The sequence below is a fragment of the Ovis canadensis genome, chromosome 15, assembly GCF_042477335.2.
Source record: "Ovis canadensis isolate MfBH-ARS-UI-01 breed Bighorn chromosome 15, ARS-UI_OviCan_v2, whole genome shotgun sequence".
NCBI classification, from domain to species: Eukaryota; Metazoa; Chordata; class Mammalia; order Artiodactyla; family Bovidae; genus Ovis; species Ovis canadensis.
The window spans coordinates 45,483,321-45,491,216 of NC_091259.1; positions in this window are offsets into that span (position 1 = coordinate 45,483,321).

Below are 7,896 nucleotides of genomic sequence, written 5' to 3' on the forward strand. Positions count from 1 at the left end.
GCTCAGCCTTCTTCACAGTCCAACTCTCACATCCATACATGACCACAGGAAAAACCATAGCCTTGACTAGATGGACCTTAGTCGGCAAAGTAATCTCTCTGCTTTTGACAATACTATCTAGGTTGGTCATAACTTTTCTTCCAAGGAGTAAGCGTCTTTTAATTTCATGGCTGCAGTCACCATCTGCAGTGATTTTGGAGCCACCAAAAATAAAGTCTGACACTGTTTTCCCATCTATTTCCCATGAAGTGATGGGACCAGATGCCATGATTCTTCATTTTCTGAATGTTGAGCTTTAAGCCAACTTTTTCACTCTCCTCTTTCACTTTCATCAAGAGGCTTTTGAGTTCCTCTTCACTTTCTGCCATAAGGGTGGTGTCATCTGCATTTCTGAGGTTATTGATATTTCTCCCAGCAATCTTGATTCCAGCTTGTGTTTCTTCCAGTCCAGTGTTTCTCATGATGTACTCTGCATATAAGTTAAATAAGCAGGGTGACAATATACAGCTTTGATGTACTCCTTTTCCTATTTGGAACCAGTCTGTTGTTCCATGTCCAGTTCTAACCATTGCCTCCTGACCTGCATACAGATTTCTCAAGAGGCAGGTCAGGTGGTCTGGTATTCCCATCTCTTTCAGAATTGTCCACAGTTTATTGTGATCCACACAGTCAAAGGCTTTGGCATAGTCAATAAAGCAGAAATAGACGTTTTTCTGGAATTCTCTTGCTTTTTCCATGATCCAGCAGATGTTGGCAATTTGATCTCTGGTTCCTCTGCCTTTTCTAAAACCAGCTTGAACATTACGGAGTTCATGGTTCACATATTGCTGAAGCCTGGCTTGTAGAATTTTGAGAATTACTTTACTAGCATGTGAGATGAGTGCAATTGTGCGGTAGTCTGAGCATTCTTTGGCATTGCCTTTCTTTGGGATTGGAATGAAAACTGACCTTTTCCAGTCCGTGGCCACTGCTGAGGGTTTTCCAAATTTGCTGGCATATTGAGTGCAGCACTTTCACAGCATCATCTTTCAGGATTTGAAACAGCTCCACTGGAATTCCATCACCTCCACTAGCTTTGTTCATAGTGATGCTTTCTAAGGCCCACTTGACTTCACATTCCAAGATGTCTGGCTCTAGATTAGTGATCACATCATCATGATTATCTGGGTCATGAAGATCTTTTTTTGTACAGTTCTTCTGTGTATTCTTGCCACCTCTTCTTAATATCGTCTGCTTCTGTTAGGTCCATACCATTTGTCTTTTATTGAGCCCATCTTTGCATGAAATGTTCCCTTGGTATCTCTAATTTTCTTGAAGAGATCTCTAGTCTTTCCCATTCTGTTCTTTTCCTCTATTTCTTTGCATTGATCACTGAAGAAGGCTTTCTTATCTCTTCTTGCTATTCTTTGGAACTCTGCATTCAGATGCTTTTATCTATCCTTTTCTCCTTTGCTTTTCATCTCTCTTCTTTTCACAGCTATTTGTAAGGCCCCCCTAGACAGCCATTTTGCTTTTTTGCATTTCTTTTCCACAGGGATGGTCTTGATCCCTGTCTCCTGCTCCCAGAAAGTAGAGGGGACAGTCAGACTATCACCCTAGCTGATATTTACTACACAATACCATGGTATTCACATTACCAACATATCTTAAAATCAAGAGTAACTAAAGCTACTAAACATTTTTCACAAACGCATCTATGGAGCTATGTCATTCTCAACCTTTCTACATATGCTCAGGTAGCTTTTGGAGACCAAATTGCAAAGTGTTACATTTATTTGTTTTATGTTTGATTTACTAGAGAGAATTTGTTTCTTGAGACTCTATTCACATTCATTTTTTCTAGCCTGATCAAGAAATGCCAGTTCTCCAAGCACTGGTTGAGAGAAAACATACCACATTAAAATAGAAGGAAACTGTTAGACTAATTAATATACAGAGAAAGACACTTTACAAAAGATTCAGTATGTAAAATACATAATTATATGATTGTACAGTATAGGGTATTTTTCATGCTATGTTGTATGGTAGAAATAGAATTAATTGACTCAGTAGAGACAGCCAGGAGGAAGCCGCTGTACAGTGCAGGGGGCTCAGCTCAGAGCTCTGTGAAGACCCAGAGGCGTGGAAAGCAAGGCTGGGCGGGAGCTCGGGTGGGTGAGACATATGCACACTCACAGCTGGCTCACAGCATTGTACCACAGAAACTAACACAGTATTGTAAAGCAATTATATTCCAAGTAAACAAAACAGTAGATAAATGAGGGTCTTATTTGATGAGAATTTCTGGAGCATGGGGTCAACCTGTTGTTTCCTCTACTGACATGGTCATGAACAGCATGAATAAGACAAATATTTGTGAGTCCTCATTGGTTTTCTTGTGCCACTACTCAGCTTTTGCGCAGGAGAAATGCCATGGATTTTATATGACAAAACATGCTTTCCAAATAGCTTTAGTGAAGAACTTCGATTCTCAGAAATAACAAAAGCCTGAAGGATCACTAACTCATACTACTCCTTGCTGTCATTGGCAGATAGAGTCTAACTGGAAAAAGGTAGAATGGAGAAGACACAGAAGCTAAAAACATAACACTACTTCAGGCTCTAATTCTTTTTAAAATTGTTCAATCTTATTTTGCTGTGGGTAGAATTTTTAGCTGTTTATGCTAAAAATTATATTTAACATGATGTTTTTGCTTATTTAAAGTTAAATGTTTTCGATTTTCTTAAACTGACAACCCCCTGCAAAGTATTTTAAGGAGACAAATAATTGGAAACAAAGAAATCACTTATACCTGGTAGAAAGCACAATGCCATGTATTTTAGTGGTTCGGAATTTTAATTGACTGTGGCAACAGATTTAAGACACATCAGCTGTTGGGTTCATAGTTATTGACACAGTCTACAATGCATGATATCCAACAATGGAAGTGATCTGTGTGTGTGTGTGTGTGTGTGTGTGTGTGTGTGTGTGTGTGGTCAGTCACTCAGCAATGTCTGACTCTTTGTGACCCCATGGACTGTAGCCCGCTAGGCTCTTCTTCCATGGAATTTTCCAGGCAAGAATACCAGAGTAGGTTAGCCATTACTACTCCAGAGGATCTTCCTGACTCAGGGATTGAACCCACATCTCCTACATTGGTTGACAGATTCTTTACCACTGAGCCACCTGGGAAGCATCTATGGAAGTGATCTATACCTGTGCTATTCTGTACAGTAGCTATTAGCCGCAAGTGGCTACTGAGTACTTCAAAGAGGGCTGGTGAAGTGGAGATCTACAATTTTTCAAATTTAAAAAGAAAAAGAGGCTAGTGAAAAAGATAGCTTGCTGGGTTGACACCAGCAAGGAGGGTATTTTTGCTTAAATTTCCACTAGAGGGCACTACCTACTTCAGCAGAAATGGAAACCTTACATTTAACCATTTTCCATCAGGTAGTGGAAAACAAATGAACAGATACATATTTCCAATTGTCTAGAGATGAGATGGCTGGATGGCATCACTGACACGATGGACGTGAGTCTGAGTGAACTCTGGGAGTTGGTGATGGACAGGGAGGCCTGGCGTGCTGCGACTCATGGGGTGGCAAAGAGTCAGACACGACTGAGTGACTGAACTGAACTGAAGAGATGTTTTAGCCTCCTTATACACTGATATTTGAATCAACCATCCAGATGGTGTTCTCCAGACTCATTTCATGTTCTACTAAGGTGAATGACAATTGTTTTACTTTTTTCCAGCTTTATTACAGTATAATTGATAAATAAAATTGCAATGTATTTAGTGTACAAGATGATTTGGTACACATATACACTGTAAAACTGATTGTCACAATCAAGTTAATTAACACATTTATCAACCCACATAGTTACTTTTTTATGAGAATGGTTAAGATCTACTCATAACAAATTTCAGATGTACAATACAGTATTATTAACTAGAGTCACCATGATGTACATTAGAGCCTTACTGCTGCTGCTGCTGCTAAGTCGCCTCAGTTGTGTTCGACTCTGTGCGACCCCACAGACGGCAGCCTACCAGGCTCCCCCGTCCCTGGGATTCTCCAGGCAAGAACACTGGAGTGGGTTGCCATTTCCTTCTCCAATGCATGAAAGTGAAAAGTGAAAGTGAAGTCGCTCAGTCGTGTCCGACTCCTAGGGACCCCATGGACTGCAGCCTACCAGGCTCCTCCATCCATGGGATTTTCCAGGCAAGAGTACTGGAGTGGGGTGTCACTGCCTTCTCCGACATTAGTCTTAGAATTTATTAATCTTAAAACTGAAATTTTATACCATTTGACCAGCATCAACACATTTCACCCATCCCTTCAGCTCCTGGAAACCACAATTCTATTCTATGTTTCCATGAATTTTGTGTTGTTGTTGTTGTTGTTTTCCAAAAGATTCTACATCTAAATATTGTCTTTCACCGTCTGGATAATTTTACTTAGCATAATGACTTCCAGTTTTGCTAGTATTGTCGCAAATTACAGGATTTCCTTCTTAATATCTCACTATATATTCACATCTTCATCCCTTCATCCATGGATGGATGCTTAGGTTGTTTCCATGTCTTGGTTACTATGAATAATGTTGCAGTGAACATGGAAGTGCAAGTATCTCTTCACGGTAGTAATTTCACTTCCTTTGGAAATCAGAGTGGGATTTCTGGATCATTTGATAGTTCCATTTTTAACTTTTTTAGAAACCTCCATACTGTTATCCATAATCGCTGTACAAATTTACATTCCCTTCACTGCATCCTCACCAGCATTTATTTCATCTTTTTGATAATAGACATCCTAAAACGTGTACTGATAACTTATTGTGGTTTTGATTTGCATTTGCTTGATGATTAGTAATACTGAGCTTTTTTTTTTTTTTACGTTCTTGTTAACTATATGTTTTTTTGGGGGTAAAATGTCTGTTCAGTTTCTCTGTCCATTTTTTAGTCAGAATATTTGAGTTTTTTGCTATTGAGTTGTAAGAATTCCTTATATAGCTTGTATATTAACCCCTTATTCAGTGTATGCTTAGCAAATATTTTCTTCTAGCCATAATTGGCTTGTTCATTTTGTTGATTATCTCCTTTGCTATATGGAAACTTTTTGGTTTGATGCAGTTCCACTTGTTTATTTCTGTTTTCATTGGCTGAGCTTCCGATGTCAAATCCAAAAAGTTATTGCCAAGTTAATGCCAAAAAGTTATTGTTAGGGAGTTTTCTTGTAGGGGTCTTATGGTTTCAGGCCTTACATTTAAGTCTTTAATCCATTTTGAGTCAATTTTTGTGTTTGGTGTAAGATAATGGCTCAGTTTCTTTCTTTCTTTCTTTCTTTTTTTTTTTTTGCATATGGATATCCTGTTTTTCCAGCATCATTCTTTGAAAAGACTATCTTTTCCCCATTCTGTATTCTTGGCACCTTTGTCAAAAATTAGTTGACAATATATGTATGGGGTTATTTATGAATTTCTATTGTTTCATTGATTTATGTGTCTATTTTTATGCCAGTACCATGCTATTTTGATTACTATAGCTTTGTAATACAGTTCGAAACCAAGAAGCATAATGCTTCCAGCTTTGTTCCTCTTGCTCAAGATTGCTTTAGCTATTCAGAGTCTTATTTTGGTTCCATATTAATTTTAATTTTTTTCTATTTCTATTAAAAATGCCATTAGAATCTTTGATAGAGATTGCATTGAATCTGTAGAGCAACATGGACATTCTAGCAATATTGTCTTCTGATCCAGGAACAAAGGATATCTTTCATTTAATTTGTGATTGCTTTAAATTCTTTCATCAATATTATACAGCTTTCAATATATAGATCTTTCACCTCTTCCATTAAATGGATTCCTAAGTATTTTATTCGTTTTGATGCTATTTCAAATGGGATCTTTTTTTTTCTCTAATTGTTCATAGTCAGTGTATAGAAACACAGTTGATTTTTGTAGTCTGGAACTTTATCAAATTTGTCCTAACAGTTGTTTTTTGTCTTTTTTTTTTTTTTGTAAATTCTTTAGGGTTTGTATATATAACATCATGTCATCTGAAAACAGAGACAATTTTACTTACATATTTGCAATTTTGATGCCTTTTTCTTTCTTCCCTGTTTGCTCTGGCTAGACTTCTAGCACTTTATTGAATAGGAATGACCAAAATGCATTTTTAAAGTGTTCAGCTTTCACCAATGAGTGTGATGTTAGCTGTGGGTTTGTCCTGTTGGCCTTTATTATGGTCAGATACATTCCTTCTATTCTTAGTTTGTTGAGAATTCTAGTCATGAAAGGATGTTAAAGGATGTTGCATTTTATCAAATGTCTTTTCTGTATCTACTGATACAATCACATGATTTTTATCTTTCATTTTGTTAATGTGGTACATTACTTTTATTGATTTACAAATCTTGGACCATCCTTGCGTCCAGGGATAAATCCTACTTGATTGTGGTGTATGATCCTTTAAATGCACTCTTGAGGATGGTTTGTTAGTATTTTGCATTGAGGATTTTTGCATCTATGTTTATCAGGGATACTGACCTGCAATTTTTTTTTCTTGAAGTGTACTTATCTGGCTGTGATTTTAGGGTAATGCTAGTCTCATAAAATAAGTTTGAAGGTGTTCCCTCTTTAATGTTTTTTTGGAATAATATGAGAAAGGTTGATTCTAATTCTTCTTTAAATGTTTGGTAGAAATATCAGTGAAGCCATCTGGTCTTGGACTTTTCTTTATTAGGAGGTTTCTGATTAGTGATTCATTTTCTTTATTTATTATCCAGTTTGTTCAAAATTTTAATTTCTTCATGATTTAAGCTTGGTAAGTTGTATGTTTCTAGGAATTTACCCACTTCTCCCAGGTGATCCAATTTGCTGGCATATTACTGTTCACAGGAGTACTGTGTAGTCTCGTTAGCTTTTTACCTAAAAACTTTAAGAATTTAATAGATTTATATTTAATGTACTGGCTGTTTCATTAACCCTTTGTTCTTTTTTCCCTCTCTTGCTGTCTTCTTCTGAGGTATGATAATTTTCTGCTTTGATTCCTTTCTCTTTATCTTTTGTGTACCTACTACAAGTTTTTGAATTATAGTTTCCAAGACACTCACATAGAACATCTTACAATGTATTTTGAGCTGATAACAATGTAATTTGATGTCATATTAAAGCTATATACTTTTAATCTCCCTCCATATTTTATGTTTTTGATGTTACCATTTTCATCTTTTCCTTTTGTATATCATTAACAAATTATTGTGTGCTGTGTATTTAGTTGCTCAGTTATGTCTGACTCTTTGTGACCCCTTAGACTATAGCCCGCTAGGCTTCTCTGTCCATGGGATTCTCCAAGCAAGAATACTGGAGTGGGTTGTCATGCGCTCGTCCAGGGGATCTTCCCAACCCAGGGATTGAACCCAAGTCTCCCCCACTGCAGGTGGATTCTTTACCATTTGAGCCACCAGGGAAGCCCAACAAATTATTGTAGCTATATTTATTTTTAATTATTTTTTCTTTTAATCTTTATCCTAGAGTTAATAAGTAATTTATACACCATCATTACAGTATGAAAGTATTCTGAATGTAACTATATATTTACCTTTACCCGTGAATTTTATACTTCATATGTCTTCATGCTACTAATGAGTGTCCTTTCATTTCAGCTGGAAGAACTGCCTTTAGCATTTCTTACAAAGCCAATCTAGTGGTGGGGAATTTCTTCAGCTTTGTTTGTCTGGGAATATCTTTATCTCTTCTTCAATTCTGAAGGACAGCTTTGCCAGGAAAACTATTCTTCACTGGCAAGGTTTTTTCTCTCAGCACTTTAAATATCATTCTATTCCTTTCTGGCCTGTAATGTTTTGGTTGAAAAATCTACCTATAGTCTTTTGGGTGTTCCCTTATATAGA